This window comes from Cyrtonyx montezumae, unplaced genomic scaffold, assembly GCF_038088225.1.
Source record: "Cyrtonyx montezumae isolate F1298 unplaced genomic scaffold, pur_monq_1.0 scaffold_5, whole genome shotgun sequence".
In the NCBI taxonomy this organism is placed as follows: domain Eukaryota; kingdom Metazoa; phylum Chordata; class Aves; order Galliformes; family Odontophoridae; genus Cyrtonyx; species Cyrtonyx montezumae.
The window spans coordinates 6,113,772-6,136,713 of record NW_027072056.1 but is presented as its reverse complement, the minus strand read 5'-3'; the positions used below and the strand labels follow the sequence as shown (position 1 = coordinate 6,136,713).

Here is a 22,942-nt window from a genome sequence, read left to right as displayed (position 1 = left end):
CAAATAGGTCCAATTGCTGTCTATGAGCTGGTGAATACACTCATCTGTGTACTGACAAGTAGCGGTGAGTTTCCTTGAGTTTGCTGAGGGAGCACTGGATTAGCAGGTGCACGCCTAAATCCACTGCACTGACAGAGAAGGGGAGGGGAAGGTTTCTGCATTCCATTATAAATAAATGAATAGCTGACAATTTTGTAAAATTAATTTCTTCTTCTGTTGGAAGGTTTTGTGCTCACTTTTAAAAGCAAGAATTACCTATGTGTACTGGAATAAGATCTAAACTTATTTCAGGAAGTGACTTGTATTATGAAAAAATAGTCATAATGATGGCTGTGCATTTCATGTAACATAGCATCCCAGACAAATCTCTTCTGTGTGGTTGTGTTGCTGCATTTGTATTCATCCTTTCCTTTGAGAGCTGTTGAATATAATTTCTACTAGGCCACCTCATGGACTGTTGTAGATGAGAATGTGTTAATGCTGACAGTAATTAGTGTTTTAATAGGAGATTGTTATTAGGGAGGCTGTTATCTTAATTTGGCTAGGGGTATGTTTCAGAAATAGTGATTGTAAAGTAAAGCTTACTCTGTCTGAAGGAATGTTGAGTATGTGTGCATACCTATGGTGGGCATGAACCCATCCAGGCTGCTTATCAGTAGATACTTGATTGCATGTTAATCTCTTTTTCCTGACGATGCAAAGACCAAGATCTCATAACAGATATTGCTAAGCAGCTGGCGTGCTCCCTTAATTTCAGAAGTCTTTTCCAAGTGGATTAGTATTACAAATCATTACCTGCAGATCTTAAAGGCTTGTTTCTCAGTCATAGGCCTGCTAATGTGAGCTTTCAGGCTCAATTCGTATTTTGTTTTTTATAGGTCACTTTCCATAAAGACCTGCATTTCACACCTTTGTTTTCCTATTTCATTATTTTCAGTGTAGTTTAAAGTAGAAAATGGAAATTGTTTCTGCTTTATGGAAGGCAGATATTTATTTTTAGCATGGTGCCATTCAGTCCTCACTTGATAAATTCTTAGGTGTAAAATTTTATTAGAGATACAGATTATTAATCTGAATGTTAGGAATGTTGCATTTGGATGCACTGGGCTCTGTGCACATGGATGCCATGATGTAGTGGATGTGTGCTCTTCTGTTCCCGTGGAAGCTCTGAACCTGTGTGGCATGGAAGTGTGGTGGTTTTATTTTTATTTATTTATTTATTTTTGTATTTTCTTCTTGGGGAAATTTCAGTTTTCCTCAGTATTTATGATTTTAATTTCACAAACATTATTTGCCAGAAGGTTCAAACTAGATTTGAAACCAAATTGCTATCTCGTGATGTAATTCCCTATGGCCTACTATCTTAACAGTAGCTGTGGATCTGGCAAATGGTAAATGGTTTCCTGTGTACAGAATGTTATTCTTTGATAATATATATGACACAGTATTTTCAAGGTAATGCAGTTTTCTGCTTGCAGCAACTAAGTGCACAACAATTGGCAGCAGTCCTTCTAAAGAATAGAACCGTAGCAGATTTTAGTTTTTATTATTCAAAAATGAGTTTGGATCACAAGTCAGACAATACAGTATCTATATGATGTTGGGTGTGGAAACTACACCCAGATGCAAACTTTCTTATTCCTGTCAAACAGAAAGAAACTGCATAATGAGTTCTGGTATGTGAAGAAAGTGGGTGCACAGAAATGATGGAATTTTCACCAATGTTTTGAAGTGAAAAGTCGTTGTTTTACACATCCTATTGAGTATTATGTAAAAAGTTTTTCCCCAGTGTGAGGATAACCATCTGTGCCACGTAATGTGAAAACATATTAATTATTCATGGCCCTGTTATTGACTGTTTCCAAATATACCTTCATTTATTACCGAGACGACACCAGTAAAATAACTGTGAGGGCAGAAATTTACAGCGAGAATTCCAACTCCTGCAGACTTTATGATTGCTATGAGCTCTCCTTGTAGAAGTGTCAGCTAAATAGCCCTCCTGATAGGCATTTTTTTTCAGTTTCCATGCCTTTTTTTTCCTCTCCCAGATGGGCAGTATATTATATATATATTTTAGTATAAAGCAGGAGAACGCTTGTGTTTCATTCTGCTTAATTGCCAAGTTAGGTGGATTGTAGATGAATCTCCTTCTATACGATGTGTAATGTCAGTGAGGAATACTGTCTGTACCTATTCCAGTTCCCAATCTGTTTGGTATTTAGATTTTTGGGGAACATATAATGTTTGGTGTTACTTCAAAAGTTTTCCTCTTTTTAGTATCGTGTGTTAGTTACTCTTGTTGTTTTGGAACTAAAGTAGAATGCTACTTAGTGGCCTGGAGCTTTCCCTTCCAATTATATTTCTAAAAGTGAGTTTTACAAATGTTGCAGACGTAGTATAAGCGCAGCAGATCTGTTCCCTCAACTTATAACTCATATAACTAGAGTATCTGGCTCACTGAGATACATTTTGTCTGCCTGCCCTATTTGTTTCACTTGGCAGATAGAAGGTGGTAAGAAAAGATTTAGGAGAAATCTTTAGACTGAAGTTGTCAGAGCAGCCTAAAGGAATTCAAGTGGCCAAATCTCTGTCCTAGCCAGGAGCTTTACAACCGTATTTAATTCCTGCCTATCAGCTCATCAGCAACGATGAGGCCAGATTAAGTCTTTCCATTCAGTCAGTTTTTTGTGGGCTGATGTTTACTAAGCGTTTGACACGGTGCCTCTGGCTTTTTTCTACGGCACCTGCGGTGACACCCCAGGGGGTTTCCCTTTCCGTCCAAGTGGTAGGTGGGCCCGAGTCTGCCTAGCTGTAAGGTCAGGTGCCCAGTATATGATTGTGTCTGTAAAATTTCATTTGCTGAAAATGTTCGCTTTTGGTAAGATTGAATTTTCCGCTATTGATTTTTATTGTAATGAGGGATTGTGTTACCTGAACATAAACTGCTATTGGTTTAAAGAAACGGATTTTGTCTGGTTTACGTTGTTCAGGATTGTGCCTATAAAGATCCATATTGACTAGTGCCTTGTGGATGTCTCATTAAAAACGTTTGCCATTGCGCTTTGCAATCTTTATTATGTAATAAAACTGCAATATTACCTAACGTTTGATTTTTCACCCTAATGCGGTATGAAGTTAAATCTTGATTTCCTTTCGAAAGGTAAATAAGTAGTTTCATTCTCAAAACGTTAGTACTGAACATTTCCAGCCTCATCCACATTTCACAGAAAAAGATGAAACAAAGCTCAGTTTGATTGTTTTCAGGTAGAATTCCTCTTTTTAATTGTAGTCTCTGCCAATACTCAGTTCGAGGCAGGAAGTCTGTTAGCTGACTCAGAAGAAAAAGAACTGCCTGATTTAAATTTAAATTGTATTGTTCAACAATGTTGTGTAATTAGATGGGAAAGCAGGAAAATCCTTTTATTAGAGATGTCTTTGTAGACAGTAGCCATGAAAGCCACAGTGGTTGACGCTAATTACCATATTTTGTTTAAACTTCCATCTAAGTGAAAGGATCATTCAATTCAGAAGCTGCAGCCATACAAAAACCACAAGTGCAGTTGAATTGCTGCTGCCAAGCAGATGGGGCTTTGATCAGAATAAGTTATTTGCAGCTTTATTGTCTAGCTGCCAGGGTGGGGCTTGTATTGAACCACCTCGTGCAGAAGGAGAAGAGGGGAAAAGGGTCTTGCTGATCTGAGAGAAGTTCATGGGAGAAATTTCCCATTCTTAGTTTATTTTTGCATATGAAAATACAGACTTGCAAAGAAAAAGTAAAAGCATTGGTATTGGGCTACACTAATGCATAAATGGCTTTGTTGGGAGCACGGTATTAAGTTTGTTTTAGCTTTAGGATGAAAGAGGGAGAACAGGGAATACTGAGCACATCTGACTTAGTATGTTTTCCCAAGGTCTAAAGTACATGTTGAGAAAATTGCACTACTATACTCGTTCATTGGTACTTGTCATACTCTTTGTGGCAGGCAAAAACCCAACAGCTTTGCAGGTCTGGGATACTTTCTGCATATCCAGTGTTGTAAACAAGCGAATTTAAAAAGCCTTCAAGAGAGTAAGATTGAGGTAAGTGAGAAAGGAGGCAAGAGAAGGGACAACAAGTAAAAAGTAGCATTTTGGGGATGTATAGGGATTTTTGATTACATCATTTTATTGACACAAAAACTGATTTCTAGCATTGACTGAAAAGGGTGGGAAACATTACAAAGAACTGTGTGGATCTGAGGTGAAAAATCTGTACAGATGGGATATACCAAAGAACAGTAGTAGATCACTGCAATGCAATGAGTTTCACAGCTGAGCAACACATGCATTTATTTTCTGTTATTGAACTACATTGTCTCAGACTTTTCTTCCAATGAAAATTAAACTGTAAAAGTGAGAATCAATAATTGCTTCTGATATATAAATATATGTATTTAATGAAAAAGGATAGCCATGATCATGATCTTATTTTGACCTGTAAAATAACTGCCTACATACAGGCACTGAGGCTTTCGCTGACATAGAAAGTCTTTCATAAGCAAAGATGGAGGGAGTCAAAACAGAAGTCAAATCTAAACTTGGTAACACTTATTTCTTCAGCACTGCACTACAAGTAGTGTATCAGAACAGCATAATTTCCAGGCAATTAAAATTGGGAATATTTGGAGGCTGCTTCAGAATTATGTTGTTTGACTCTTTTCTGAGGTGACAGTCCTGTTTGTGGGCATGTTAGTACATGCTGATGCTCAGAGTGCTTGAGCTTTGGCCTTCACTATGCACGTGAATCTTGATGGTGATTCACCTCCCTGATAATAATGCATGGTCTTAAATCCTGGTGTTCAGATTGGTGTGATTAGTACCATTGAAGTGCACTGGAAATAAATGTTTAGATTTACTGAAACTCCCTCCAGGCCGATCTTCTTAATACCTTTCACATTGTTTTGTTTTTCTTATAATCCTTCCTCTTTCATTTCTATGCTTGTCATCCCTGAAAAGAAGATCTCCCTGGTGCTTTATACAAAAGAGATTTCCAAAAGCAACCAGCAATCCAGTCTTTGTATCAGACTATTTGAACAAAAGTGTGATAAGTTTTAAACCCAAAGGTTTAAAACTTATCACGCTAAGAACTACCTTAGCACTTAAAAGTTTTAATGATGTTTTGTAAGTCATACTTGGTTTTAGAAGCACAAAAATACAGATATGTTTGTTCTAAGTAAATGGAGTGCTCCTACTAAAAGAAATAGGTTTGAAAACTATTTTTGTAGTTAGAAAAAAAAAACACAACAAAAAACAACTTTGGTTTAAAATGCTGTGTTTAGTTGAGCAGGTTTAAGATACAAGTTTCATGAAGTTTTACCCACCTTGTCACCCAGATGAAGCCATAACTGAAAACATGCATTAGTAGCTTGGGCAGCAGAGTGTTATCATTAGTACCTGGCTTTTCTAAATATAGTGAACATTCAGTTAAAGAAATTAAAAGGAATTTCCAACCATCGTGAGCGGTATGGCAGCACTTGAGTGAGACACCCAACAAATCTCCAGCTCTTCTGCAGGGGTGACATGCAATAAATATACACTTTGAGTAAGGCATTCATATACATGTTCCAATATGATATTCATCAACCTTTCTGAAAGATCATAGAATACTTGGGAACCTCTTAGGGCATAATTTTTGGAAAGACTGTGCAACAGTAGGACAGGTCTTTTTTCCTGTCTGTGAGAGTGCTAGTGGATAAGCAAAACCTCTTTGTCATATTTTTGGCAGTAATTTAACTTTTTTTTCATCTACTTTCTATAAGTTTTGAATTTTGTCCAGATACAGAAGGCATCGGTGGTGGTGGAAAGTACTGGTTGCAGGAAGTGAGTAGAGACCCAGAGGGGTTCACTGTGGTGAGAAAGGTTTCAATTTCACTTAGCTGTAGCATTTGACCTGGCAAGAAGGGACTGATATTGTCAAGTCAATAAATTGCAGTACCATGAAAGTTGCACTCATCACAAATTTGTGGCTTTAGGATTTAACTCATGAAGTGATAAAAGAAATGATAAAGATCATATTCTGTGTGGAGTAATGGAGGAAGACAGAGTTGTTTCATTTACTTTCATCCTAAAAAATGCATTTGTTTGGCATGGTTCTAGTTGTACGGATGAGGTTAAACAAATGCATGAAGTCTGGGAAAGCACATTAGTGAACTAAGAGTATTTGTCATAGATGTCACTTTACCACCAACTTACGCTATAGTTCAAGTTATATCATTGTTGGGTAGTTTATATCTTTATCTATTTGTATATTTTGACAAGAATAAAATGTTGAAAAGATTTGATAAAGAGCAGCATGCTTGTATACATCTTGCTTTCTTTTTACTTTCTTTTTTGAAAGACCAAGATGTTTTATGAGCCATTATCACAATGTCCTCTTGATTCACAATTTTCTGTTCTTATTAGTGGTTAATTTAAAAAATATAAGGTGACAGCTGTGTGGTTGCTATAGTGATGGTTTGAAAATAAGAAGTGCAGAGGGTTTATTTTAACCTGGAAAGAGTAAAAAGCAAAGCAAAATCCTGATCATGTGTAAATAATCTAAAACTGGCAGCAGTTCGGACATGAACTTCCCAAACTGTTAAGCATGGATTACAGCCAATTGGCACGTTTTTCTCAGTTGTGCAATGTTATGTAATACAGTAGCTGGATGATTATACCATATTTTGGGAGACTATGTAAATACTTGAAAGCTTTCATGTAGTCACCTCTTCTTTTCGGTTTCTCAGGAAATAGTTCTATTTTTGAATATTCTAGTTTAGCCAGCATCTGTGAAAACCATTAAGGAATACTAAAGCAATGGGCTCTCTGGGTTGTGGATTTCTGTTCTTTAGTGTCTGCAAAGCAGCTGATGCATTTTGGGGCTGTTTCTGAGGACTGATTTATTTGGGGAAATGAATGTTCCTTAAGTTGAAGGAGAAATTGATTGTATTAGTGCTGTTGTATTTAGCTTCTGTCTTTAGCTTCCGACTTTGCGCTCTGTGGATTCTTATATAACTAAATAGTAAGACATACTAACTCCAGCAGGTAGTTTTTTAACATGACTATAATTATAAAATAACTCAGTTCTCCTGAGAAGTGTGTCCGTTTCCATATAGGAGACATTGTACAGGCATGTCAGTGTGAAGAGAGGAGACTCCTAACTTAGGTTCATAAAGATCTAAAGTAAATTCTGTGAATATGCCCTTTGTGTACAGCATATGAAATGACATTAAATATTGCTTCATTAAAAACAGTTGTGCAAACAAATGCCCCCAATTTTTTTGGTAAATTTGCCACTCACTTCAAAGTGAGCCTGCTTTTGAAACAAAGACACAGGTAATTAAGGAAACTTTTCAAAATACCTGGCCTCACAGCCAGCACTAGTTATGAAAAAAAAATCAAAACTTGTGAAAATTTTTCAGGGAAATCTCAAGTAGGGCATCAGTAGTATATTTAATTTCAATATATGTTCCTGTGATAGATGCATGAAAATTCATAGTAATCTAATTGAAAAAAAAAAAAGAAATAACACTTAAAATAGCTGCTGCTTCCCATCTGGGAAGGTTTTCCTGTATATTACTAAAATTAATCCATTTCAGAGTAGGTTCTCAATAGCAGTGAAGAATTTAAGTAAATTGGTCCTTTTTGCTCTGCCATGAAAAATGTATGTGGTTTCAAAATTGCAGTTAACTAATGCATTAAGAATTGTTTTTTTTTTATGGAGAACACCTAATTGTGCACTTAGCTACTTTCAGAACAATTTCCTTATTTAAAACAGAACTTTACTTTTGTGGTAGCTGTAGAAGAGGCTGGATAAACTATGTAAAGGAGACTGGGAGAGCTTCCTCTGCGTTGCTTTTGTTAAGGTTTTTTCTGTTATAAGACTTATTCTTCTCTATTGGCTCATGATCAGCCAGTGGCTTTCCTGGCTCACTTGGAGCACAGGAGAAATGAGAACACAGTTCTGGAAATGTCTGTTATCTGTTGCCCTTGGAACTAGTCCTTAAGGCTTTTGCCCTTAAAAGTGTGGAGGAACAACATGGAGCTTCAGCTACATTTTCACTCAATTCATAGTTTCTGGTCTGAGAGGCCCTATGCATTTCCTCTGTTCCTTGACATTTTCTCCCTCTCTCCACTCCTTCGCTGACCTTGCAGAGGCATTTTGGCTGGAGCTAGAGCTGTAGTTGTGGTGACTGACACACAGTAGTGGAAGAGAGAGAGATGAAAGCCTGGAATGCTCAACTGTTAAGACTGTCCTTCGGTATATGCCAACTTTATTTCTACTGGAGTTTTACATTGAAAAAGACTTCAGTACATTGTCTTGAAGATTAGGTGATGCTGTCATTGCATTAGTGATGCTTACTAATACAATTAGCAGGTATTAATCGCTTTACTTTTCTTGAAAACAAGAGCAATAACAGAATTTCCTCATCAATTCATTTTCACAAGCTGAAAATCCTGAGCTATACCTTTACAGAAAAGTAGTACAAATGTAGTTCTATTTGATTTCAAAAGTCAACCACTGGATTTGAAATGGCTTAAAAAGCCCTAATGATACGTTTGAGCTATAGTTGTCCTTGTAACCTGTTGTAGGTACCTGGACCAAATCTTGATTATTATTATTTTAAATTTTTGTGCTCTGAATGCAGCACTACTTCAAATTACAAATTCATTTATCACAAGCATTAATTAATGTTATCAGTCAATCTTCTTTCCGCAAGATAGTTGTTTTCTTGAGACTGTATTTTGCTATGCTGGAATGAAAATAAAATTGCTGCATTATTCTGAGAAGTGCTGGATAAGGTTTATGGATAAGGTTTTGCTATGTGTGCGATTTGGATCTTTGTCTTTTTTGTTTATTTTTTTTATTGTGGCTGAAATTTCTTATTATAGTTCACAAACTTTTTTATTTCCCATTGAGATCCTAAGCTACATGTATCACGGTCTCAATGTTATGTAATTCAGATCTGAATACATGAGATCTTAACATTATTTAATCCAAATGTTGATAGCTATATTTTCATCTTCACTTTAGTAACTTCAGAAAGATGTTATCTTATACTAAGAAATCAAAAAGTCCTTTAATATTGTTGGTAGAAAGACTGTAGTTTTGAATTTGCTTTATTCTTTAGATGGAATTTTTGAGGGCATTATTTTTAATTCTTAGGATATTTACTATTGTATGACGAGAAATACCAACAATTTTTAAAATTTCTTTCTGTAGTGAGAATCTGTTAATATATATATTAGAATTAAGATTTAGAGATGCTGGTATTTAACCTTTTCAGTTCTCTTGGTCCACTCTCAGAAGAAAAAACAGAGAGAACAAAGTCAGGTGGAACTACCTAGCACCCAGCAGTCCAGACGGAAAAGCATTTGAATGGAACCATGTCTCAGTAGCAAGATGGCTGGTGTTTCAAAAGCAAAAAAGCAATGATTTAAACAATAGAACAGAAGCCTACTCCTTAAAAACAAAACAAACACAAAGCAAAGAAAATAATAATAATTAAAAAGAAATAAATCCTGAAATCTCCCTTTTGTAAGAAAGGGAGTTACTGCCTTATGGGTTTGCTCGTGTAAACAGTCACCAGTTGAACAATATAGTTAAGTTTATAGTGTTCACTTAAAATGCATGTTCCTTGGTGAGTACCTCTTTTACTGAACATGCTTTTTGTTGTTTTTAGTTTCTCAGAAGCATCCTCCTTTCATCTTCTAGATTTTGAATACATTCTGACAGCATGATATATGGTTTGGGGAAAAAAAGGCAGCTCAGTGCATCTTGAATGTGAGACTTTCTTTTAACCTAAGAAAATTGTAAAGGATCTTGTCAAAGTTGACTTCTTTGTTGTGGTCTAAAGAGCTTGAGATAACAGCTTTTAGAAGCGTTAGCAATTTATACGGATGGCAGATCAGAGCTATATAATAAATACCTAGCTGGATATATGTAAACTTCTAAAAGCCTGCTGTCTGTCATTTACATAACTTTTTAATTAAAAAAAACCAAACAAACAAAAAAAAACCTTCTAACATACCTTATAGTAACGTTGTGGTATGATAAAGGGAAGTTTAATTTGAACTTGCATTCATTTACTTACCAATGTGAAAGTTAGTTTGGCAGCATACTATTTATCTCCACCTCTGAACTAAGCTTTCTGCATCATAGTAATATTATTGCCTTTTAATGACATAGCTGCTGACTTGCAGTTTCACTAGCATGTGATTACCAAGCTTCTCAAGCAGCCTGCTCCTCATCCAGGTCTCTTGTTAGAGGCTGTGGGCAACTTCCCCAAAGATGCCGGATCTCTGTGCTCACGGCTCACTTCAGCATCCTGCCACAAAGTACTTGGGAGAGAAAGGCCTGTGTTCTTGAATTATTTCTGAAGGGAAGGATTGAATATTCTATTCCTGCTCTGGTATATCAGGTTCTAACAAGGACCACCGAAGTGCTGAAACAGACAGCAGAGCAATCTTCCTCCATCCACTGTGTGCAGTTGCCTCCTTTGCATGCTGAAGGCCAAGCTTTGCTTTCCTGCCACATAGCACAGGGAGGGGAGGTATCCTTGTAAGATTGCTCCTCCCCAGTAGCAAGAAGTGGTGGGTTAATGCAGCCCCATGCTCCTCTGGGCTGCCGCACCAACAAGCTGCTAGCAGTGAGAGTGCTAGGGCTGGTTCTCCTTGCTTTGCTGCTCTGAGTGCAGCCTAGCAGGGGCTGGTGTCTCTCTGCAGCAAGGTGTTCAGTTGGTTCTGCTCCTGCTGGAGGTGCCTGGAGGTTCTGGTGGACTCATGCCCAGCCAGCACAAGAGATATGTACAATGTACTACTGGACAATTCCTCAGTCTGGGATACCTAATTCTGAACACAAATGTTTCAAATCTTATTCAAGGTACTGATGTAGTATACCACTAAGCATCATTTGAGATCAGAGTTAGCAGTGTTTCTCTAATCTTGTGTTTTGGAATTGGACTCATTGCTATAGGGTATGAGAGGGAACAAATCTCATTTAAACACTCCCCCTGCCCCCCTTACAGAGGCTGCATTCAGAAGAGAGAGGGAACAAAGGGAGTCTGGCTTCCTTGGAATGTCAATCTCAAAGCTGAACATTGTTATTAACAGAATGTAGATGCTTAATGAGAAAATTCAGAAGAAGTTTCAGGATAGATTCTTGACACTTGTCTTTAAACAAAATGAAGCTCTTGCAGTCAGTTCTTCAGTGCTACTTTAGAATAAAATAGTTTCCTAACCCAGTACTGAAATTGTTGTCTTTCACACACTCTTCATGAAAAAACTCTGACAAAAGTAGCTAAGCATATGATCCTCAGTAACATATGGGATGTGTAGTTTTGATTTGGCTAATGCTGGCAATGTTTTACTGCGTGAAAACAAGGAGAGGTGACAAGGTAACAATCTCTGCTTCCCTTTTTCTGACTGAATGAAGAGGGCAGTTCTTCTATCTATTTCATAATAAGCCTTTTAGTCATTTATCTTTTCTCATCAAATGTTTGCTCATGGTTTTTTATGCATCCCAAGAAGACTGCATCTTTAGTTTGCAATTGCTTGTACAGAAAGGATGTGAAAACATCTTTCTGGCACAACTTGGACTTACCACAGGAAAGTAAGGTTTTTTTTTCTGCTAGCCTTTGCTTGTGAATGTATACATGTGTTATATATATAGATAGATTTTAGTGTTGTGCAGGTGTACTGTGAAGGGTCTGCTGGTTTGTTTTGCAGCTGTGCAATATGGTGTGTTCTGCTGGGAGATGAATGTGGGCTTGGTGTCTGAGAGGGGCATGTTGGATTCAGGCACTGAAGGGCAGAACCAGTTAAACTTGCTTTGCTTAGTTCAAAACTCAACAAATGAATGTTGAAGGGTATGTTAGCATTTTTGTGCTGAGTTTTTTTATATATGGTACCTTATGTGTTTCTAGTAAGATGGAAACAGAGCCTGTAAGTAGTATCAGTTATCTCCAAATATGTCACTGAGTGAGTTTGTTTGCTTTTATAAAAGCTTATGATTTTAGTATTCTCCGTGTCCTCAGACAGGTTTTATTGTTCTGGCAAGCAGTCGTGTGATGGCTTGAATATGCAGTTGTTATCAGTTAGCTTCTGAAGCCAGACAACAAAAAATATAAGGTTTCTGTCACATTTTCTTTTTTTCTTTCTTAGCCAAATTGTACTTCTGTCATATATCAGAACTGTGAAGAAGGTACCATTCAGACATAATCACTTTTCTTGACAGAACAGTCTGGAAATGTAGATACTAAATGCAGGAGCTTGTGTATCTGAAGTTCATAACATATATATTTTGTAAAATATTTTAGAATTTAGTGAGGGTAAAATTCATCAATGCAACCAAGCAATTTTGTTTCCTTAAAATGCCTTTTAATGGGTTTCTGATGAAGTTCTAACTTCCCCTAAAAAAAGTGAAAACAGCTGAAATGGACCAAACAGTGGAATGCCACGCAATAGTTATTTTATATATAAGATAGATCATCTTTCAAAGGAAAGGAGGTCTTGGCATATCCAGTTCCATGTCCTGGCTATGCTTCCTAGTGTCACTGATTTCAGAGTGTGTGACAGCACGTTTTCCAGGCAAGCAGTTTGCAAGTGAAAATGTTTGGATGGTAGTATCCAGGAAGTAATCAATTAGAGGTGAAACACTTGGAGGGATCATTTCTGTGCTGCAATGTGTTGACCCAACACTGAAAAAGCATAAATTAAGAAAGCTAGAGTTTATGAAGTCATTGTTTTGTATCCACACATTTCTCCCTCTCCTCAGTCTCAGTTAAATCTCTTTTGCTCCCAGTGAATTCAGAGAAACTCAAACTGTTAAGTAGCTTGCAGATTAGTTGTCTGAAGCATGATGGATTCTGATTCAAGCTAAATGCCTGCTCACATCTGGGAGGTGAGCTGATCTGAGAGACAAAATATACACCAGCATTAATTTCTAAGAAAAATAGATTGATATAATGGGAATCATGCCTAGCTCTTCATCAGTCTGAACAGCATGTCTACTACTGTCCATGCACTTTCATATTCAGTTTGTTGGATTTCTGTGATAGAGATGTGAAAGAAATGGTGGCTCTCTAGGTATAGGGGCTTTTAGATTAAAATCGCTTTGTTTTAAGAAAGGGAACTGCATATCAGTCCTGAACTACTTTTCTCTCTTTTCCTTTTATGTAGTTTAGTTGGATTATGTTTTTACATCATTAAATGTGCATCGTGTCTTCTCTGCATTAATATGGCAGTGAATTTTTTCTAGTTTTGCTCATCTCAGTCTCCATGAAAATTCATGTGCTTCCTCAACATTGGTTCTTCTCATTTTCCTCTTAGTCCTTATTCTTCCGTGACCTGTACTTGCCTGAGCAGCTGTTCTTGCTGCACTACCTTTTCCCCCATCTGGAAGGCAGATGGACTAATCTTCAAAGAGAGAGTATTTGTTCATGGATCAGTTTTCAGAGAGTCTGAAGTGAACAAGTGACAACCTTCCCAAAGACACTGAACATGTCCATGCCTGGGCAATATTCTGTAAATGCAGAAAAGTCTTTCAAGGATGCATGGATCTATGTGTGTGTGTGCACAAATACACAGGAATAGGAAGACAGATAGACCACAGTACCTCTTTTTTTGTTTGGTTGGTTTTTGTTTCTTTTCTTTCTTTCTTTCTTTTTTATTTTTATTTTTTGGTAATTAGATTACTTTGTAGATACACTTATGCATGCATTTTATGTCTATGTTTTATTATTATTATTATTTCATTCTATTTTTTTCTAAGAGAAAATATTACTAAAGTAAAAAGTAAGGACTTTAGCAGTTGCTGCCATCTAATAGAATAGTGAAAACGTGTTACAAATTCAGGAAGGATTGTGCCATTTCAGAAGGCTGGTGCCTGACTATTGATCTACGACCTCTGATATTTCAGTTTTCCTACAGACATCTTGCTTTTTATTTCAGTATTTGAGCTTTGTTGCCTGGAGAGTCACTGTATCCTTGCAGTTTAAATACGATGTAAAACCATTTTATCCTCTCAGAAACTTTGGAGAAGAGGAAGGTGAGCTGGAAGTCCACGTAGCCATTTGGATTCTTGTTACCAGTAGGATGTACGCTACAGTGTATTCAGTATCACCTTAAACTGTGTAAGCATTAAGGTGTGGAAAAGCCCTGTCCAAGGGTAACATTTCTTTATGAATCCTGTTTTAAAACAATTGTAACATACTAGATGATTGAAAAGTAAGTGAATAATGCTTTTCAGGTGTATTTTTTGTGAGTTAAATGAAGTTGTTCTATGTTCTCAGACCTCAGGTTTCTGTTCTAAAAGGCAGCCAGTGAGTTGTGTTCCCCTGACAAATGACTGTGCCAAACTAATATCTCTGCAGCAAAACACGTTGTTTTCTTTGACAGATACCTGTGAGTGCTGCCAGTTAGTGATGGTAACACCTTGCAGAAAGCATGAGAAGTGAGTCTGTGAGTTACTGGTGTTATGGTTTTGTGATTGGATATGATGTGGAATATCAACAATACAACAAAAATCACAAAACCATAACAACTGGCAAGTGGGCCTGTAGTAGTGAGTCCCAAAGAAAATGATGTTCAGGCTGTGGCTGTTGTAACTGCGGAGTGAAAGTGCTTCCCTATACAGAACAGCCCTGGTGCATTGTGTGCTTTTCACCTTTGTCCACCATCTGTCCTCACTGGAGCTGACGTCTGCCATCTGAGGGCTGCATCTCTGATGCTTAATTCTCTGATCAGATGCTTATGGCACCTTCAAAAAAGCATGAAAGCAAAGACAACTGGGTGTCTTTGTATGGTACACACTTCCATATCCCCATGGTGCTTTTGTGCATGCGCCCTTAAAACAGTCTTTTGTGTGCTCATACCCCAGATGGTTGCCTGCAGTCACAGCCTTTAGTAGAAGAATCGTATTCAAATGGTCTAATGGATAATAAACTGTACTGACTTTGCTTTTGATGTGAATGGATATTTTCAACTTGAAGAAACAAAAGATCTCCTGGGGAAAATTGCCCAAGATATGTATCATTGTAAATCTTGAAGGGGGATGAATGCAAACTGAAAAAATTACAACCACTTAGCAGCTTTGCTGCAAAAACAGTGTTGAAGTTAATAACTGAAACCCGTGAAGTAAGAACTGAAACCCGTGAAGTAAGGTGGCTTAGCAGAATCTCTCTTAAATCCTGTTGTCTAAGTTATTGCACCTAAGCAATTAACACAGACTTTTTTGTTTGTTTTGCATTCACACAGGCCACACGTTATGCCTGTAATACTTAGTGATTTAACTTCACTGAAACGAAATGCTTTCAAGACAAAGATCTCACAGTTGCAAGAGAATTCTCAGAAATGTGTAATAGTGATAGCTGAAAACCTTCAAGGTTCTCTCCCCTCCCCTCTGCCCTTCAAGTCAGGGAACTGAAATATGTGACATATTCTAGAAGTTGCAGATGGAGTTTTCTGGAGTTTCAGATGCTGGTAATCAGTCTGTGTAGAAAGAGCTCAAATGGATATTAATCAAGCCTAGGTGATATCTCTGGGTAAGTATTCCAGAGCTGGGGAAACAAAGGTTTTTTTTTTTTTTTTTTTTAAACACAATGGGAAAAATGTATTAGTGTTGATATCTCTTTTAGCTCTGAGGCATGTTGCTAAATCATGATGCTTTTCTAACAACAAAACTGTAGCTTTTATGGAAGTAGCAATTGATGCAGGATTTTTTTTTTCGATATTGAGAGATTGTGAAACAATAAAACTAATAGGCATAGCTAATATTTGAGGAACGTTAGGAATATATAACAAAGTTGAATGTCTGGAATGTTTTGGTTAAAGTGATAGTGTATATTTATAGGGAGGATGTGAATAAATCTGCCTTTGGTTATCATAGTTTCCCAAAGTTACAGAAAATTCAAAATTTTTCTTTGAGAATCAAGGCAGAATGCAGGGTAAGTTCTGTCTTTTCAAGAGAATAATCTGGTTCAGACCTACCTCTTTATTTGTTTGATAGCTATGTAAAACATTGAGGAAATTATCCACTAAGTGGATTCAGAAAGCAGCTTTGAAACAAGACATAATTTGTTTCATCTGAAAATATATATATATGGTTATTGACTGAGATACACATATATTAATTTTTCAGAAATGCATCGTGGAAATCTGGGTGATACATCTAACTACATCAGCTCCTTGTGACAGAATTTGATATAACAGCTAACGTGTTATGGATGTGCATTCCGTAGTTGCCTGTGATCTGAAGTGTGCATCTTGTGGCTTTCCACGAGTAATTATTTTGGGATGTCTTATTTACTTCAAAAGAAAAAGACAGGACAGAAAGATCATTACAGTCACTTCTTGCTGACTGTAAGGTCAGCGCTTTTCCCATGGGAGGCCATAATGACTTACCTTCTCACTTGACCAGTTCAGTGGACAAGTATTGATACTATCAAAAGCATCAGTAACAGTTAAATGAGTTTCCTTCACATATGTAGTAACTGACGTGGTAGAATGGATACATAGTGACCTTATCATGCAAGGAGTTTGGTTAAGTCAGAATTCAATCTAAATCAAGCTACGATGAGCTTCAAGAAGCTTCAAGAGAGCTGGGTTTTTGCACCTCAGTCTGATTGTCCTTTTGAAAACAACAGAACCAAAAACATTGTCTAGTGCAGCATCAGCAATCTTGTATTCTAACTTGGTTCTAATGTTCCTGTGACAGTCGTGGTCCCAGACTCCTTACTGAGATTTTTGTGTTTGATTTCTCTTTTGAAACTGACCTTTCAGTAGTGGCGTGTGGCTGCTGTAAAATAGTCTGGAAACTGCTATTCAGTAACACCACTTGAAAATTAGAAATTGTGCAAAGTATGATTGTCTGCATCAGTACATTTCAAAGCCAAAATGACAACACCAGAGTTCTGTGATACGAACTAGGGGCCAGTCTGTTTCTGATGAGGCTTGTGACACTGTAATGACTTCAAGGGGTTTTGTGTCATTACAAAGCAAGTTTTAATGAACACCCACTTGTCCTGGGTTGCAGCAGGCAGTGGAAGTAGGCTTTCTAACTTCCCAAATGGGAACTCCTTCTCAGAGGTCATTCTTAGTTAGAGGCTTCTGCATTAGAATGTAACCGCTAGAATTTGCCTGTTCAGTCTTGCAGAATCCATGATAAGTAAGTAGAATGAATTTTTCATTGTTCTGTGTTCTAATAACTGCTGCCGTTGTTTATCAGTTGATTGTGTTATGTCTCCTGAGATGTCTCTGCCTTGTTTACTGCTGGCACAAGACAAGCAGTCATTACTGTGTTAAGGAAAAATCTTCTCTAAAAACCTTTGGCTGTCTTGCTTCTCTGTTGGTGGGAACTTTTGACTGCCTCTGTCTAACTAAATTTTGCATGAAGGAAAGACTTAAACACTAACTCTACAGATAAATCAGTTACTTTAGTTACTCCTTGAGACTCTGGGATCTGAAAATAGTATATGAACAATAAGAAAAAGAACACTAACAGCTTTCTTCTTAACTTATGAGTATTATGCTTGTGTAGTCTGAAAATAGTGTTGTTTTTTTCTTCCTTATCTGATGTGTTTGGGAAATAAACTTGTCTATGTTATAGGATATAAAGTATGTAGTAAGCTTTGGAAGTACATTTGAGAGTACAAGTGGCTCCGCTTTTAGATAGACTGACATTACAAGAGACATTTTAAAGTAAGCTACTTCTGCAGTGCTGTTTCTGAATGTCATCCTTATTTCTCAAATGAGGCATTCACAATATTTACCCTCTGTTCAGAATCTTTGAACTAATGATCCATTTATGCAAGCACTGATTTCCTAATCTGTGTGGGCTTTCCTTGTTGTGGTTCTACAAGGTTGTATTCAAAGAAGTAAATTCTAACTTCTGCCCAATGACCTAGGAGAACATTGTAGTCATTTCTCAGCTCACTGAGATGCAAATACCCTAGCTTCCTGGTTAATAGGTTTGATAGGGTCGAAATAGAGGTGGTAAGGTTTGAATTCACTGCTACAGGGACAGATATGGTAGGGATACTATGTCACCAGACAGAGTTTTTCATGTGGATTTCTAAAATCTGTGAAGACAAGAAATTAACTCATCATAATTTTCAACTTTTGTTCCTTTATAAGAATGATGATTCTAATATTGCTATACTGAGGAGGGGGTTGTTAGAAAAAATACAGATTTCTTAAGTACTTTAAATAGAAAATGTGATGCAAGAAAGCATAGTACTTATAATCCACAAATCTCAGTTCAGTGTTTGTGCTGTCCTGTGGATTTAGAGATGGGTTTTGCATGCTTACTTGAGCTGCTGCAGGAACCAGAGCACATGTTGCCTTTTGGATATACCCAGAAACCAAGAGAGAAAAATCATAGTAAATTAATTTTTGTTACTTAGAGGGATTGGAGTGTCAGAGCTCAGCACTTGTTATATGTGTGTAGGAAATATTTCCTAATATTTTATGTGGAGTTGAGGGTGCATGAAGGTTCAACCATGTTGTAAATGTGGAACTTAACATGGAGATGAACACGTATGGGAAGAAGTAAGTTCAGCAGTTCTCTGCTTTTGGTATGTTTGCCAACATACAACTTCAAACTATGATTCTCATGTGTGACTCATGTGTGTCTCATGCTTCTCTGTGCTGTTCAATTTTCAGACCTAGGGGTCTAAAGCTAGCTGGAAAGATAGAAAAGTTTTTTCTGTGGAATTAGTATTACAAACTGTGCAGGTCTTTCCAAGTTCACTTTTTGCAATGAGCTTGGCACAGACAGGAACAACCACATCCCATCTTATACTGAAAAACATGCTGCCTACTTCCAGAGGAAGTGCTAGGAGACACTGCTGCACTGGGAAGGTGCTTAGTGGAAAGAATTCTGTTAGAAACTGAGGAAGAGAAAGCAAAACATTCATCAAAGCACAGGCTTTCCCCTATAACTGTTCAAACATTGCCCATTCTAGAGCTTCTCTCCCAGATGGAAGCCAAGGGGTGGATCCTACTGGCACTCAAATCCAAGAGAATCTTGGGATTTAAATTCTGTACCTTGTCCACTAAGAAAGAATATGGAAGAGTGCTCCTTCTGAGATTTCCCATTGTGTGTGTATAAACCAGCAGCCACCTGAGTGAAGGTGGAGCAGGAGATAACCTTTTCTAGGCTTAAAGGACTTCAGAACACATGCAGAACTTCCATTCATCTATTTAATGCACAGAATATATTGGTGGCTGGGAGGCAAGTGTGTACACAGGGCCGGGAGGGGGGAATTCAATGTTAGTTCTGCTTCCTATGTCAGTTCAGAGGACATTCTGAGTGTGGGAGCCCTGCAGGCACCTCCAGATCCCCGCTGAAGCCCACTGCCATCATCTTACACTTGTCCTGTCCATGTGGAATGTGTGAAGCAAACGATCACTGCACTGCAGCTCATCTTGAGCTATCTTGGCTGAAGATGCAAATTTGCAGCTTTAAGGTCTGAGATTCTCCTCTCCGTTGTTTATGGTGTAAGCATAGGTTTTTCTCTTTTCACTTCTTTGAACTCACTAAGGTCTGAAGACTTCAGTTAAAACAAAAGTAATGTGAAAGTAAATATCATGATGAAAATTGGTGTAAAAATTTCTTGCACTCTCCACCCTAGAAGTACAGAGCATAGGCAGCACTTGGGGAAGTAGAATTTGAGGAAAAAAACAGTGGGAAGTACTGTAAGTCGTTCACCTCAGTAAGCCCTTATTGTCTCTGCCCACAAGAGACATCTATTTCGTGCCACTCCTAAGAGGCACAGTGTAAGGACTGCTACTATATCTCTGTGAGAGACTGATCTTCATTGTTTTCCTCCTTACAGTAAGTTTTGGGGAGGGATGTGCATAGGCGGTGCAAGAAGAGGCTGAAATGAGATGCGTGGAGCTCTGAGCTGAGCAGTGTGTGCGAGGGAAAGCACATCATCTCACAGTGCCTGATGGTGCTCCTGGAGATGGGCAATTTAGATCCAGGGTTATAAGGATTAGAAAACACTGATGTTCCAAGCTAGCGTTTTAAAGATATTAATGAGCAGTGATGGACGCGCTCACCTTTTGACTTGTGTAGCTTGCAGGGGTTTGACAGAACTTGCTCTGGCCGTGACTCAGCACTTACCTGGAATCACGCACTTATTTTTAGCATCCCAAAGTATAATTCGGCTGGATGTACGTAGCCTAGAAAGATGAAATACCGCAGAAACCTCCCGCTCAACCCCACGGAAACGCTCGCTTCGTTTCCCGGACCTCCGCCGGTGCAGCGCAGCGTTCCGTCCCCTGCCGGGCAGCAGCCCAGCGCTCGGCCCGCTCTGCCCGGAGGGGCTGGGAGCGGTTCAGGCACCGAGCGGCTCGCGGCGCTCCGTGCAGCCGAGCCTCGGGTGCGGGGGCCGCCTTGGGCGCCCGCCCGCGGACGGGAGGGCCGTGCCGTGCCGGGGGGAAGGGGCGTCGCCATCTGGTGTTAATTCCCCGGCCATTGGATTCGTGACCCGCCGCGATGAGATCAGCGGGATCGGCTTTCGCGAGGGGGCACGGCGGTCCCCGCCGCCGCTCTCCCCAGCTGCGTCGGCTCTCGCATGCGGCGGCGGCGGGCGGCACCGGGGGAGGCAGCGCGCACAAAGCCCGGTAGCCGCGCCAGGCCGCCTCCCGCCTGCACCGGGCACCGGGCGGGGCTCCCGGGCGGCCCGGCCCGGCCCGGCCGAGCGCGGCGCAGTCGAGCGGGGCGCGCCGCCCCGGCCCCCGCCGCCCACCCCCGGGCGCCCTGCCCGCCTCGCCGCTGGGCCGCGGCTCCGGGCAGTGCCGTGCGGCAGCGCCCGGCTCCTCTGCGTGCCTCCCGGGGCAGCTCCCGGCGCGGCGGGGTCCGCCTCCCCCCGCGGGAGCACCGCGTGGGGAAGTACTCCTGCGAGTCGCGACGAGTTTCTTTCTGCTTCATCTTGGAGTTTGCTTACTTATAGTTCGCGTCCTCTCTTCTGGATCGCTCTTCTGGTCGCATAGCGGATCCGTAGAGTTGCTCTGATGGTTCTTTTATGGTAAGTTTGGGACGGATAGGTTCGTCTGCTCGGAGTAGTTCTGTGTTTTGTTGCACGGGAAGTCTGTGGAGATGAGGTGCTTTTTTACACAGTGCTGTTTTCTATGCTGGCGTTAGAAGAAATACGTTTCTGGAGTGTTTTTATGTTTTATACTGTAACGTTCTAAATAACAAATTACTTATTTGAGTTGTGAAAGAGAGTTATTCCTAGATTTTAGTTTAGCTGAAGATTTAGCTTTCGTATAAACTTGAGTTTATTTGACTTTGCACTGGTGAATGCAAACCCTCCTGCTGCAAGATACTATTTGGCGATTTTTAGTCCATGCTTTTTCAGCTACTAGATCATCGGCTTCACCGTTCAGATAGCTTGGAAATATTGAGCCGTCTGTCCGTGTGGGGAAGAGGCAACCTGATTGTACGCGAGGCTTGGTTTGCCACAAAGAAAGGTATTGCCCGAATTCGTTCCCTTGTTACTTCTTAAAAACTCCAGCTGCTGGCGGTGCTGGCGTGCAGCGATTCCTGCAGCCGAGGGCTGGAGCACTGCACGCTGTGCTCTGCCCCATTCATTCCCGAGGAGTGCCAGGGTGTCAGCGCGGCGGAGGAAGTTGATGTGGCAGTGTCCATGCTGGCAGCGAATCACTTCTGTTCCTTTGTGTTCAGTACTCGCAGCTTGGAGTGCTATGCGGGGAAAGCGTCCTTTCTGTGGGGATGGCTGGTCACTGATTTGATACTGCCTGCAGAACATAAGTTGTGACTGATAACTTTCACAGCACGTTTGCCATTGGTGACAGAAATAATCCCTGATCAAGTGTCTTCTGGTTGTGAAAGGCTTAATTCCCAGGGAGGAACCAGCCCTGCGGAGCCGTTATTGTGCTTGGGGCTGGAACTTGCCTCACTTCTCCAACTATTTCAAAGGATGCTGCATTTTTAATGTTGTTTCTATAACTAAAGCAGCCTGTCAGAGATGTGAATATCAAATTGCTGTGACATTATTTGGTGCTGCTGACAGAATAATGCCAGATACCACACATCTCTTAGCAAGTCAAAGTTTTATAACTGGCATTGTTGATGGTGTGATTCTCTTAGTGGCTGACATGCCTCAGAGTCCTGGTGCTGGTCGTACCGGGGGGGTGCAGGCTAACAGCTCCCACGTCACAGGGGTGAGTGGCAGAGCTTCACAGCCTTGCCAAAGCCCTCCTACAGGTGTGTGGGCATTGCTGGGCTCTGTCCTGCAGGCCCAGCACCTGTGGCCAGTGCTGGCCACAGTGCAAGTTGTCTTGCTAACATCACCCATGCCCATTTTGAAGCTTGTCCAGCAGAGTTAGGGCTTAGATGTAATCAGGTAGTTCTGCCTTTTTGCAAGTAGCCTTTGAGAGTTGAGGGTTTTGTTTGTTTGCACTGGGTTTTGGATTGTTTTGTGTATAGAAACACAAAAACAAACGACAAAACTCCAGCCCACTAGTGGAGTGCTGTTTGAGTATCTGTGGGGAAGGAGAAGACTTGGCACAGTGGAAGTCAGTGCTGGACTCCAGAGTGCTGTGTGAGGGTTACTTTGGTTGGATCTTTTTTGTTTTTTCTTTTTTTTTTTTTAATTGAGACAACTGGTGACTTTTTTTCCCGTGCCTACTCACTTAAGACACAGTAGCAACAAGGGAAGGAGAAGAAAGCTGCATGGTTTGCTGATAGGTTCACAGTTAAAAATACTATATTAAAGTGATTAGCAGTAGTAGTTAGGTACTCAGCTGTACTGTCTCCGTAATTCTTCACCAGGAGAGCGAAGAAGAGGATGAGAAGAAGCTGAAGGGATGCCTTTACCAGAGCAAAGTTCTGTACGTGAGGTTGCATTCTGTCAGCACTTTCTCTTTAGCTCGTTTGGCTGCTCATTGCTGC

At 39.7% G+C, this 22,942-nt stretch overlaps 1 protein-coding gene across 1 annotated transcript in view; it reads left to right on the top strand.

Moving 5' to 3' along the window:
• Positions 1 to 20,982: 20,982 nt before the first annotated feature.
• The window catches only part of SPSB4 (splA/ryanodine receptor domain and SOCS box containing 4), an 82,218-nt gene continuing 80,258 nt past the window's right edge, over positions 20,983 to 22,942 (top strand). The window contains exon 1 of the mRNA XM_065748600.1: positions 20,983 to 21,042. The gene's annotated coding sequence lies outside the window, so the exon portion shown is untranslated. The remainder of the gene's footprint in view (positions 21,043 to 22,942) is intronic.